Source organism: Poecile atricapillus, chromosome 24 (assembly GCF_030490865.1).
Source record: "Poecile atricapillus isolate bPoeAtr1 chromosome 24, bPoeAtr1.hap1, whole genome shotgun sequence".
Lineage (NCBI taxonomy): Eukaryota > Metazoa > Chordata > Aves > Passeriformes > Paridae > Poecile > Poecile atricapillus.
In genome coordinates, this window is record NC_081272.1 from 1,135,587 (window position 1) to 1,149,461 (window position 13,875).

A 13,875-nucleotide genomic window follows, 5' to 3' on the forward strand; every position below is an offset into this window, starting at 1 on the left:
AAACTCACCTGGCACCTCACCTTGTGCATTTTATTCCCCTTAATGGTTACTTGCTTGAGAAACCTTCCAAAAAAAGGGAACAAAAATTTCCAGAGGATCCAGTAGAAAATGAAGAAGTCGTTCTGTGGGTTTTTTTTTTATATTGATTCAATCAATTTCCCTATAAAACTTAATAATATACTAGATAAAACTTAATAGAAAACTGGATTAAATTGTGGAGCATCTTTAGTCTATTAGCTTTCCTTCTCTGCAATTAAATCTTAAATTTAAAAACAAAATTTTTTTATTTTTTTTTTAAATTGGGGGTTTTTTGTTTGTTTTTTTGTTGGTGTTGTTTAAAAAACCAACAAATTTAAAAGCAAAAAAAATAGCAAAATATCTGGGATTTTTTGGGGTTTTTTTGGGTTTTTTATTGTTGTTGTATTCAGAAGATAAAATTCTGTCTGCTCATAATTCTGGGACTCTGGGAGGGAGCTGGATCTGCTGCTGGAGGTGGAGCAGGGCTCGGTGGCTCGGAGAAAGAGGAAACCCAGCAAAAGCTGAGACAATTCCTTCTCACTGGGGATGAATCTGGAATTGAGAGCAGAGCTCCTCGGGCCCTGAAGTGGTTCTGCAGAGCAGACCCAGCTTTTATTGCCTCTGGAAGAGCTCGCAGACACTTGGCAGCAGAGCCCAGAAAATCAGGAGGTGAATGCAAACCGCAGCTCCCATGGTCAAACCCTGGGCTCTGTCCTTCCCCCAAACTGCAGGAAAAGTCTTTTAGTGCAGGGAGAAAACATCATAAATGAGTTTTTGGTCTCTTGTCCGAGTCAATCCAGGAGGATTCTGATGCAGGAAATGTTTCCTTGGATAGACCTGTCGTTTTTGGAGTGCTGGAGGTTACAGAGGGGAGGCCCAGAGCCCTCTCCTGGCACAGGCAGAAAGGACAGCTGGAAAAAAATGGAACAGCCGGAAAAATAAAACAGCTGGAAAAATAAAACAGCTGGAAAAATAGCCATGGGATGGGATGGGATGGGATGGGATGGGATGGGATGGGATGGGATGGGATGGGATGGGATGGGATGGGATGGGATGGGATGGGCAGGAGGAGGGAAGGCACAGACACTCTGGTGGCACTGAGGGCAAATTCTGATTTATGTCCCGAATTTAAGCGGTGAGAGGGCTCTGGGTGACACAAATGGGTAAAATAAAAGTGGGCTGGGGTCGTGGCTCCCCTCCAGGCTGGCCCAGCCCTGCTCGGGGGTGAGGACACCCCGGCTGGGTGAGGTGGGAGATGAGGATTGGCACGAGCAGCTCGGCAAAGGGCTGGAAGGGGGGCAGGAGGTGCCTGAGGAGTTCTCCTGGATTTCCTTCCCGGTCTGAGCAGCAGCTCAAGCCAAGGTTTAGCTGTGACTGGTGTAGTAGGAACTCTTCCGTGCCACCAGGGTGTAAATGTCCTTTAAAAGTGAAATTATGGGATGACTGAGGTTGGGAGAGACCTCCAAGATCTTCCAATCCAACCTTCAACCAAATTCCCGCTGAGCCCTGTCCTCATCCGCTCGGCTTTTGGCAATTCAGGGATGGGCACCCAAACCTCCCTGGGCACTTCCAAGCCCTGATCCCCTTTCCATGGGGAAATTCCTGCTGCTGTCCCCCCTGAGCCTCCCCTGGCCCAGCCTGAGGCCGTTCCCTCTCCTCCTGTCCCTGTTCCTGGCAGCAGAGCCCGACCCCCCCGGCTGTCCCCTCCTGCCAGGGACTTGTGCAGAGCCAGAAATTCCCCCTGAGCCTCCTTTGCTCCAGCCTGAGCCCCTTCCCAGCTCCCTCAGCAATTCTCCAGCCCCTTCCCAGCTCCCTCAGGAATTCTCCAGCCCCTTCCCAGCTCCCTCAGGAATTCTCCAGCCCCTTCCCAGCTCCCTCAGGAATTCTCCAGCCCCTTCCCAGCTCCCTCAGGGATTCTCCAGCCCCTTCCCAGCTCTGTTCCCTGCCCTGGCCTCGCTCCAGCCCCTCAGAGGCACAGAGGTGTTCCTAAATTAAACTTTCCCATTCTGAGCACACCCCAGAGGATTTTGCTGCCTCCACTGCTGTTAAACCCCCGGCTTTGAGCACTTCCAGCATTCCTGTGCCTGTGCAGAGCTGCAAAAAGCCTGTCCAGCAGCGAAACCATCGGGAAGAGAAGGATTTGGGGCAGGAGGGGTCAGTCCTTCTCCACCCCTCCATGCAGAAGGAGGCTGGGAAGAGCAGGTGGAAGGTCTAAGAGATAAAACCTTCCCCTCGCATTCTCCTCACTTCCAGCATCCCAAACTCCTCCTGGCTCTGAGCCAGGTCATTTCCAAGCCCAGAGGTCCTGGAAGATGTGTGGGGAAGTGGAAGTGCTGTCAAAAATAAAGGAGCACGGAGAGAGGGATCCTCTCCCCGGGGCAGGCACCGCACCCTCCCCTGCCCTGCCGCTCTCTCGGCAGAGGAATTTGGGTTTTGCTGCTGATGGAGGCACTCGGAGGCTTTAGGTGGAAGTGGGAAGGCTGAGCCCAGCATCAAGACAGGGAAAATCCTGGCTGGAATGAAGGAAAATTCATATTGAGAGCACAGGAAGGCGAGATCTGACACGGGGCAGGGGGTTCCAAACTGCCCCAGCACCAGGACCCCACATTTTTGGGGGTGCTGTGGTGCCCGGGCTGGTGCTGCACACCCTGGGCACTGCCAGGAGGGTTTAAACCCCAATTCAGGTGAAATCCTGTCAGGTTACAGACACTGCTGTGGCATTTTTATCCCTCCAGGTCCTACAGACGCTGCTCAGAGCTGCTTTTGGGGCATCAGCTGCGCTGCCAGTTCCCATAACAACTTGTGAATTCTGCATCGCAAAGCTGCTTTCTTTTAAAAAAAGAAAAAAAAAATTATTATTAACGATAAAAAAGAAAAAAAAAAAGCCCAAATTCTCTTGTCTTTTGTCAGCTCCTGAAGCACTCGGATCCCTGGCAGGCTGCCTCTTCTTTTCTCCTCCTCTTCTCCTTGTTTGCCATGAAAAGGAGCCCGGGCTTACACTGAGAAGGGTCATTACCATTATTTATAAAGAAAAGGGGATATCGCCCATCCAGCTTTACAGATCCCGGGACTTGGCAAGCGCTGAGAGGAAAAGAAGAGGGGGATGAAAAGGTTTGGGTGTGCTGGGTGCAGATTTGGGTGATGGATCGGGCTCTCCCTGACAGGTTCATTTAGAGCTTCTCCTTGCTCCGGCCTTCCCCAGCTGCTGCCGCTCGTTCCTGGCACTCGAGGAGTTAAAACAAGGAGTTAAAACCGAGTTTAAAGCTCCTAACGGGCAGGAAAGGGGGATAAATACCATCGATAAAACTGGAGTTTGGAGGATTGCTGCCTCCCCTGCCCCTCGGCGCTCTCGGCAGAGGAATTTGGGTTTTTTTTTTCCAAATTGGAGGCTTTAGGTGGATGGGGAAAGGCTGAGCCCAACATCAAGACCAGGAAAATCGCGGCTGGGGTGAGCTCAGATCGCAGTTTGAGTTCTGAGCGCAGGGAGATGAGAAGAGACACGGGGAGGGGATTGTAGGGTGTGTAAAACACCGCAGAATCCTGGGGGAAAACACCCAAATATTTCAAATATCTCGACATTTTCTGTGCGGGCATTTCCAGCCCGCACTGACCATTACCAAGGAATAAAAATTATCATTTAAAAATAATGATAAAAATAATAATAAAACCATCCTGGTTTTGAGATGAGCCAATCCCTGTTCTTATCAGTTAAGATATTTAATTAATTAATTATTTTTAAATTAATTAATAATTTAATTATTTTAATTGAACAGGAGGCACTAATGGATGGGCAACATTTTGTGCTGCTGCTTTTCTTCTCCTTTCAGAGAACCCCAAAATGATTTGGGTCCGGAGGGACCATAAATCCCATCCCTAATCCATAAATCCCATCCCTAATCCATAAATCCCATCCCTAATCCATAAATTCCAGCCCTGCCACTGTCCCAGGCTGCTCCAGGTCCCATCCAGCCTGGCCTTGGGCACTTCCAGGGATAAAAATGTCATTTTTTTCCCATGAAAACAGAGTGGAAAGGGCTCTGAATTCAGCCATACAGATGCTGAGGTCCATCAGATGTGACTTGGAAGCTGCAGACAGAGAAATTCTGCAAATGTTGGCACCCGAGGAATTGAAATTGTGGTGGGATGGAGCTGGGAACGGGAAACACAAAGGGCTGTGGGCACAACCTGTGCTCTGGGCAGTTAATTGCTGGGTTTTGTAATTAGCAGCCCCACCAGATTTTAATACGGTGCCATGGAAGGGTTAAAATCCTGAATTTATCCAAGGACCATCCATCCATCCTCTGCCAATCACAAATTCCTCTCTGCTCCAAGCAGAGCCGGGTTTGGTGCTTTTAAGAACAGTGCACTGCTGCTGAGGAGGAGGAAAATTCCCATTTGAACTCGATTATCCGACAATTTCGGTGTAATTGCACGAAAACAATATTAAAGTTACATTAAGGTACTGTAGATAATGAGTCGACCTCGCTGATATCACAGCACTGGCCTGAGTTTCTTGGCTTCTTCACCAGGAGCAGAACAAGACAGAAAAAATACAGAAAAGGAAGGAAAAGAACCTTTTCATGGATGAAAATCCCAGTTTTTGAACATAAAAAAATAATAAATCAAAAGTGGTATAAAGTGGGATAAATCAAAGTGGTGGGGGCAGCCACGATCTTGCCACTTCTCAGCTTTGCAAACGAACCTCCTTTAATTAAAGCTCACCTCTCCCTTCCCATGAATTTTTAGGAAAAGCAAAAAGAGCTGTGTTGGCTGCAGCACCAGGAACATTCCTGATCTTCCTTGGGGATGATCCTGCCCTGCTGCTGGGACAGGGAGCTGTCCCCTCGTGACAGGGACACCGAGGGGCTGGAGCGAGGCCAGGGCAGGGAACGGAGCTGGGAAAGGATGGAGAATCCCTGAGGGAGCTGGGAAGGGGCTGGAGAATCCCTGAGGGAGCTGGGAAGGGGCTGGAGAATTCCTGAGGGAGCTGGGAAGAGGCTGGAGAATTCCTGAGGGAGCTGGGAAGGGGCTGGAGAATTCCTGAGGGAGCTGGGAAGGGGCTCAGGCTGGAGCAAAGGAGGCTCAGGGGGAATTTCTGGCTCTGCACAAGTCCCTGGCAGGAGGGGACAGCCGGGGGAATTTGGGATCTGCTCCAGGGAACAGGGACAGGAGGAGAGGGAACGGCCTCAGGCTGGGCCAGGAGAAGTTTAGGTTGGATTTTTTAGGAAAAATTTCATCATGGAAAGGGTGATCCAGCCTTGGGTGGTGGGATCACCATGCCTGAAATATTCACAAAACCCACGGATGAGGTCTTGGCTCAGCGGTGACCACGGTGCTGGCGCTTGGTGGGACTCAAAGACCTCGGATGTTCATCCCAATTCCGTGATTCCATGACTCCAGGGACACTTCCCAGGGCTCCAGAACTCATTCTGCTCATTCCCACATTCCTGGGGAAGCCCAGGAGCCCCGTGGGGAGCAGCAGGAGCCAGCAGAAGCTCCCCCAGCTCCTGTCCCAGCCTGGGGCCATCTGCCAGCTTCAAGCCGAGCCCCGGCGCCCCGGCTGGGCCAGGATCTTGTGCAATTTCCCCTTTTCCTGTTTGTCCGAGCCCTGGATTTTGTTTGCCTCCCTCTCCAGATCAATGGGAGACGTTGCTCAATTCTGGAGCCGCTGGGAGCCGTGGCACTCCCAGGGCCACACGTGAAAGGTGTTCCTGACATCCTTCCTTAAGGGGCCGTGGCGTTTTCTCCTCCTTTCAGAGAATTCCACCATGGTTTGCTCTGGGAGGGACCTTAAATCCCACCCAGTGCCACCCCTGCCATGGGCAGGGACACCTTCCATGATCCCAGGCTGCTCCAAGCCCGTTCCAGCCTGGCCTTGGCCACTGCCAGGGATAGGAATTTTCATTTTTTTCCATAAGAACGCAGTGAAAAGTGGTGTAAATTGAGCCATCTGGATGCGTTTTTGTGTTTTTGGGAAGCAGGGCACCACCCTGGTGCCTCCCTGAAATCCAAATCCAGGTGTGGGAGAGCCGGAGGGAGCAGAGCCCGGAGCCCCAAGGGCAGGTGAGGATTTTTGGGTGTGTGTGACTCAGAGTTTTCATGGGAGCTGTGAAGATCCCCTCCCCAAAATCCAGGACTTCTGCCATGAGAGATTTGGAGTGCAGAGCTGAGAGGGTTCTCCAGGGGAATTTTTACTTTTTGGGGAGGCACTGACTTTGCATTTCTGACTCTGCTGTTAAAATAATTATTCCAGTTGGACTGAGCTGATCCAGTCTGTGCCAGTGCAGACGGAATTCCCGCTGGAAAAGGGAATTCCAGAGGGTATTTGTGTCCTGCTGGGTGTCACTGGGCTCTTTCGGGACACAGGGCCAGGAGCTGCTGCTCTGCCCAGGAAAACAGAGTTTGGGAATGAGAGAATGGAGAAAAATCAGCTTTTCCCTGTGGAAAGCTTAAAAAAAAATCAGCTTTTTCCCCTGAGGGAAGGAGCTGTTGGAAATCTGGGCTCCAGGGGGGGAAGAGGAAGGTGAAATCAGCTTTACCCGCAGCCAAGGGACCCGTCCTGGCCCTCCACCTCAGTGCCCTTCTCCTCTCTGGCAGTCTGTGATTCTCAGGCTGAATTCTCCTTCCCACAACCTGCCTCATTAGCAAAACACAACTCCCCAGAAATTTCTTTTCAATCTGGCGTTTCCACCCGTCAATTATTTGCAGGTTTTTATTCCCTCACACTTTTTTTTTTTTTTTCCCTTTTTATTTTTTTTTCTTTATTTTTTTTCCCCTTCTTTTTCTTTTTTTGGGCTTCAACGAAACACGCAGCTTTTTCTTCTTCTTTAACTTCTTGTTAAAGGCATGGATTTTTCCAGAGTGCAGAATCCTGCACTGCTGGACACGGGGTTTGACCACACCTTTCAGCAGGAACCTCACCCTAAACGGGCAGAGGAGGAGTTTTGGGGTTGTGTTCCGTGCAGAGGAGGTTCCACAGCATCACCCCGAGACATTTGGACAAAAAACCTGGAAGGATGGAGGAGATGACTCTGAATCTCTTTGATTCTCTGCTCCAGTGTTCCAGAGCATCCCAAAAGTTGCTCTGAAGTTTTATGTACCAGCATTGCTGCGTTCCCGGGATTTTGCCCTGCTCCTGTTTCCGTGGTTGGATCTGGGATTGCTCTTTCCCGTTTTTTCCCCTCTTTATTTTCCCTTTTTTTCCCATTCTGCTGGAGATTCCAGTGGGGGGCACTGCCAGAGCTGCCTGACCTCTGCAGCATCCCCAGGCTGTGATTTCTTTTACATCATTTCAAGTCAAACCCAGATTTTCGGGCTCAAACCCCTGCCCTGGGTCAGCGCAGATCCCAGAGCCTGGCACCCCAAACCTTCTGCTGGACACCTCAGTGCCCAGCTGTGCCCTGGTGCCTCGGCCATCTGCTGCTCCCGGGGGTCCTGGCAGGGCTCTGACCACCCGAGAGGGGCTCCAGATGAATTTTTGGCCCTTCCTTGCCGCCATCTGCTCGGGATGGAGCCGCGAGCTGCGCTCAGGGGATGGGGCAGCCTGAAAGGAGCAGCCAGGGGAGGGAAAATCCCGCGGAGCCGAGCTCGGGGACATCTCAGGACATCTCCAGGTGCCACCAGGAGGGCTCGGGGATGTCGCTGGGGCTGGGAGCGGGCTCGTGTTGCCCGTGACAACCCGGGATGGAGGCTGCTTGCCAGGCACACACAGACACACGTGCGGGGTTGCCATGACAACCAGCCCGGGGTTCTGATGGATCCTGGGCATCCAAAGCACCTCCCTGGGGCTGCAATCCAGGAGGGAAAGGGCTGCCTTGGGGCTCCACCCGCCGAAAAAAATAAAAAAAAAACAAAAAAAAGGGGAAAAGTGCGGGTTAATGATGGAAAAAGTGGGGAAGGGGAGTCAAAAAGGTCTCAGTGCTGAGCCCCCATCCTGAGGGGGATTCTGCTCCTCTGCCCTGCTCAGATGATTCCCACCCTCCAGAGCTGCTTCAGCCCTGGGAATTCCAACAGAATTCCAACATCAGCAGCACCTGGAGAGAGCCCAGAGGAGCCCCTGGAGCTGCTCCAGGGCTGGAGCCCCTCTGGAGCCAGGCTGGGAGAGCTGGGGGTGCTGAGCTGGAGAGGAGAAGCTCCAGGGAGAGCTCAGAGCCCCCTCCAGGGCCTGCAGGGGCTCCAGGAGAGCTGGAGAGGGACTGGGGACAAGGCCTGGAGGGACAGGACCCAGGGAATGGCTTGAGATTGGCAAAGGGGAGATTTGGGTGGGATCTTGGGCAGGAATTGTTCCCTGGGAGGGTGGGGAGGGGCTGGGCTGGAATTGCCAGAGCAGCTGTGGCTGTCCCTGGATCCCTGGCAGTGCCCAAGGCCAGGCTGGACATTGGGGCTGGAGCAGCCTGGGACAGTGGGGGTGACCCTGGGGACAGTGGGGGGTGACCCTGGGACAGTGGGGGTGACCCTGGGGACAGTGGGGGTGACCCTGGGGACAGTGGGGGTGACCCTGCCATGGCTGGGGTGGCCCTGGGTGGGATTTAAGATCCCTTCCAGCCCAACCCATCTGTGCCTCAGTTGTCCCGTAATTCCATGATCCCCCAAGGCAGAGGGATGGAATTCCCTCTTCCCTGGTTTAAGGCCACCCCTCTCAGTTCTCTGCTTGTCTGAAATGAAACCTTCGCCTCCCCGGGCGGGGGCACCTCACACAGAGGAGCTCCCCGGGAAACCGAGCCCAGCCCTGCTCGGCTGCCCCCAGAGCAGGGCCCTTCCTGAAACCATCCAGCCCGGGATCGGGAGCCCTTCCCGCAGGGATCCATCCTGGAGTTCTGGAGCCCTTCCCGCAGGGATCCATCTGGGATCGGGAGCCCTTCCCACAGGGATCCATCTGGGATCGGGAGCCGTTCCCGCACGGATCCATCCAGGGATTCGGAGCCTTTCCCACATGGATCCATCCCAGGATGCGGGAGCCTTTCCCACAGGGATCCATCTGGGATCGGGAGCCCTTCCCACACGGATCCATTCCAGTCTGGGATCGGGAGCCGTTCCCGCACGGATCCATCCCGGAATTCTGGAGCCCTTCCCACACGGATCCATCCCAGGCTGGAGGAGCCTTTCCCACATGGATCCATCCGGGATTCGGAGCCCTTCCCACACGGATCCATCCGGGATTCGGAGCCCTTCCCACACGGATCCATCCGGGATTCGGAGCCCTGCTCTGCCGTCCCGGGGCTGCTCCCCGGGCAGGGAGAGGCTGAGGAGCTCCAAGGGAGCTCTGGAGCTCTGCAGAGCTGAGCTATTTCTGGAGCTGGAATGTGCGCGCGTCCCGCCTGGCTCCCTCCAAATGTTTTCCAAGCAGTGAAGGAGGTAAAATAGAGCAGCTCTGTGCCGGATCCAGCTTTTCCACGCCTTCCTTCCCCGAGCCTGCACGGGGATGTGCTGGCCACCGGCAGGGTGGGGCTGCGGACAGGGGACAGCGGCTGGGTGCAGGCTTTGGGGAGGAAAAGCTCGGATTTGGGGCAGGGTTGGCAGCTCTGAGAGCAGGGGAGTCACGCTGGGAGAAAGGATGGGCCGGGAGAAGGAAGGACTGGGGAGAGGGAAGCGGCAGAGCAAAGCATCACCCCAAGGTATCACCCTAAAACATCATCCCAAATCATCACCCCAGGGTATCACCCTAAAAACATCATCCCAAATCATCACCCCATATCATCACCCTAAAACATCATCCCAAAACATCACCCCAAATAATCACCCCATGGTATCACCCTAAAACATCATCCCAAAACATCACCCCAAATAATCACCCCATGGTATCACCCTAAAACATCATCCCAAAACATCACCCCCGGGTATCACCCTAAAACATCATCCCAAATCATCACCCCAGGGTATCACCCTAAAACATCATCCCAAATCATCACCCCCGGGTATCACCCTAAAACATCATCCCAAATCATCACCCCAAAGCATCACCCTAAAACATCACCCCAAGGCATCACCCTAAAACATCACCCCAAGGCATCACCCTAAAACATCACCCCAAGGTATCATCCCAAATCATCACCCCAAGGCATCACCCCAAGGTATCACCCTAAAACATCACCCTAAAACATCACCCCAAGGTATCATCCCAAATCATCACCCCAAGGCATCACCCCAAGGTATCACCCTAAAACATCACCCTAAAACATCACCCCAAAGCATCACCCCAAAGCATCATCCCAAGGCATCACCCCAAAACATTACCCCAAAGCATCATCCCAAGGCATCACCCCAAAGCATCACCCCAAAGCATCATCCCAAGGCATCACCCCAAAGCATCACCCCAAAGCATCACCCCAAGGCATCACCCCAAAGCATCATCCCAAGGCATCACCCCAAAGCATCACCCCAAAACATTACCCCAAAGCACCATCCCAAGGCATCACCCCAAGGCATCAGCCCAGCTGCTGCACCCCTGGCTCCAGCTCCCCTGCGGGATGAGGGTCACGAAAACCACTCTGGGTGGAGCTCTGGGCACACAGCTCCAGAGCCCCCTGTGCCTGGCACCTCCAGGAGGGACACCAGGACACAGCTCTGCCTCCCCTGCGGCCACGGGGTGTGCAAAACCTGGCTGATGCAGAAAAATCCCGCTCGAGTTATCCCTGCACACCCCCAGCCCGTGTTTCTGCTGTTTCCCTTCCTCCTTTCCCTTCCCTGGGTGACTCCAGGCACCCTCATCCCCTCCCCATCTCTCCTCCCCTGTTCTGGCTCATCCTGGCAGTGCCCAAGGCCAGGCTGGAGGGGTTTGGAGCAGCCCGGGACAGTGGGAGGTGTCCCTGCCATGGCTGGGGTGGGATTTGAGGTTTGGCTTTAACCCAAACCATTCTGGGATCTTTGCTAAGCCAGCCCCCAGCCTTTCGAACATTATTTTTCCTGGGTACCATCCCATAACCTTCCCCATTTACTTCTCTGTTTAAGTTTAGCCCCACTGAGGTTGGGAGTGGATGAACCATCCTTGACTGTGCCCGGGGCAGGGCTCAGCTTTATTTCCCAGCTCTGAATTGCTCAGGACAGGGTTGAATTTGCAATCGGGATCTGATTTTAGGGGAAGCAGAAACCCCACCAGGCTCCCGTGCCTCGTCTTTGTGTCTCTGGAAATTCCACGTGCAAAGAAAACTCTGCAGTTCTGTTCCCCCAAAACGATTTGGTTGCTAGTGAGGAGAGCACAGGGAAAAACGTCCAAAAGATAAAGATAAAATGGTGACAGAAGGGTTGAGATAAGGGGGGAAAGGGCAAGAAGGGAAAACCCTGAAGTGTGGAGGGGAGCGAGGAATGAAATCCCTGATTTGGGAGCAAGGAATAAAATCCCAGATTTGGGAGCGAAGAATAAAATGCCCAATTTGGGAGTGAGGAATAAAATCCTAGATTTGGGAGCAAGGAATAAAATCCCAGATTTGGGAGCAAGGAATAAAATCCCAGATTTGGGAGTGAGGAATAAAATCCCAGATTTGGGAGCGAGGAATAAAATCCCAGATTTGGGAGCAAGGAATAAAATCCCAGATTTGTGAGCAAGGAATAAAATCCCAGATTTGGGAGTGAGGAATAAAATCCCAGATTTGGGAGTGAGGAATAAAATCCCAGATTTGGGAGCGAGGAATAAAATGCCCAATTTGGGAGCGAGGAATAAAATCCCAGATTTGGGAGCGAGGAATAAAATCCCAGATTTGGGAGCGAGGAATCCCAGGTTTGGAGAGGCTGTGTCTGTGATACAATGACACACATTCCAAGCTGCCTGATCTCACGAATCTCTCTTCTTTCCCACCCCAGGCACGCTTTTCCTATGAACCCCTGAGTCTCCTCCAGCTCTCAGAGGATGCCCCTGTAGCAGCTTTGGCACAGGTAAGAGCTCAGCCCTGGCCCAGCGCCTGCTCCGGGGGTCCTGGGGGTGTGGGCACCGCAGAACCCGTGCCCTCAGACCTTTGGGGTCCAGCCCAGCCCTGGTTTTGTGATGGATTCTTCACTTTCCGTGGGGTTCCTGCGGGTTTTGTGCCCCTCTGAGGTGACACAGCCCCAGGGGGTTGCAATTCCTGCAGCAGACATTGGTGACTGAGCACTGAGAGATGTTTTGAGGGGTAAGGACTGGTCCAGACTTGGTTTTTCCCTTTGTTTCTGCTGACAGAGGGCTCTGGTTTGGTTTGGTCCCATGCACGCAGAGCTTTTCTGCTCCCTGCAGCCGTGCTTTGCAGGGTGAGGGTGGAGCTGGTAGCTCCTGCCGCCGTGATTTTCCTCCTGGCTCTATCCAGCAGCTGAAAACCTCAAATATTCCGAGAGAGAAGCTGCTGCTGGGTCTCTCCCCTTGGACATGACCAGCAGTTCCCAAATCCCACCTCCCCTGCAGCTCTGCCTTTTCCCCCGGCAAACTTCATAAAGTCTCCTCATTTACCGCTGGAGTTTTGCCCTTCTAGAAGATGCCCCAGCTTCGGGGGGAGTTTGTGGGGATGAAAGTGCTGTTCACGGAGCCCTTGGAGAGCGCTGTGCTGCTGGCCACGGACACCATCTGCCCCTGGACATTTCAGGGACCCCATTCCGGGGCTGGTGCCAGCGCTGGGTGGGTTTTAAGGACTGGGAATCGCTTGGTTGATGTGGGACAGGCGACCGCGGGCCTGGAGTGGAAAACGGGATTGTTTTCTGCCCGCTTTGGAGCTTTATCCATCGGGATGCGCGTCCCGGGGCTGCAGCCGGGCTGGGGGGTCTTTCCCCGGGTCAAATGTGCTGGCACAGGGTGGAAACTCTGCGGATGGGCGGCCACAAGGCGCAGCTTTGTTAGGCGGGACCTGAGGGTGGTCGGGGCAGTCCTGGGGCTGAGCGACAATCGGAGGGGACAGGTTGTGCTCCCCGGGGGCAGCTCGGAGCTGATTGTCCCCCGACCTTTCCCTTCCCGAGTGTCCCTCGCCGTGTCCCCGGCTTCTGCCCTCCGCTCCCGGCGGCAGCGGGACAATAAATCCAATAAATTCATCTGCTGCGTCGTCTGGCCAGCCCCACACCCCCTCCCTCGCCGTCCTTTTTGGCAATCTGTCATTCCGAATTTTGGTGCGGGGCCAGGAGCCGAGCAAAAAAAAAAAAAACAACTCCTCGGGCAGCTGGAGCGCGACACAATGGGGTTTAAATGGGGTTTAAATTGGCTTTAGCGTGTTTGTAAACAACGGCGCTGGAGCGGGGCCCCGCCCGGGCGGCAGCAGACGGAGCTGGGGAGGCTCTGCTGAGATCAGAATTCATTACCCCGAGCAGCAGGAAAAGGGGAAACATCCCCCGGGATGGCCGAGGATGCTGCGGGGATGCTCCGGGGAGGTTTCAGCTCGGAAATCAGCGAGGGAAGATCAGCGCAGGGAATGAAAGCTTCTGGCCTGTCAAAATAGCGCCGTTTCTCCTGGGTTCACACAGCTTGTTCCTGCTGGGGGAAAAAAAAAAAAAAAAAACCCAACAAAAAAACCACCCCAAAAAGCCAACCGACCAAAAATAGTTGAGTGCTTTCTTTGCAATAGGGAATAAAATGAAAATCCTTTACTGAGGAGGATTTGAGGAGGGAACGACAGGGAGGGGGAAAAAAGGAGTTGGAGCACAGGGGTTGGATGATCCCAGGTCATCAATTTTGGTGGAAAATCCTGAATTTCCAGGGCTCAGTTGCTGAGGGCTGTGAGGGGATCCCTGATTGCACCCAAGGGAGTGGGGAAATCAGGGAAGGGAAAACTCAGAGGGCTTTGGAAGGAGCCCCTCGGGTGTGAGCCCTGCTCCTCGGGGGTGGCTGCAGCCGCTCGCTGCCCTCCGTGCAGGAACTGGCACCGAGGCTCAGAATGATGATCTAATTAATGGATTCCAGACGTGCTGGGA

General features: G+C 53.5%; 1 protein-coding gene across 1 annotated transcript in view; it reads left to right on the top strand.

Annotated features, from left to right (window-relative positions):
* The window catches only part of HIVEP3 (HIVEP zinc finger 3), a 185,708-nt gene that overhangs the window by 57,640 nt on the left and 114,193 nt on the right, over positions 1-13,875 (top strand). The window contains exon 3 of the mRNA XM_058856761.1: positions 11,815-11,886. The gene's annotated coding sequence lies outside the window, so the exon portion shown is untranslated. The remainder of the gene's footprint in view (positions 1-11,814; positions 11,887-13,875) is intronic.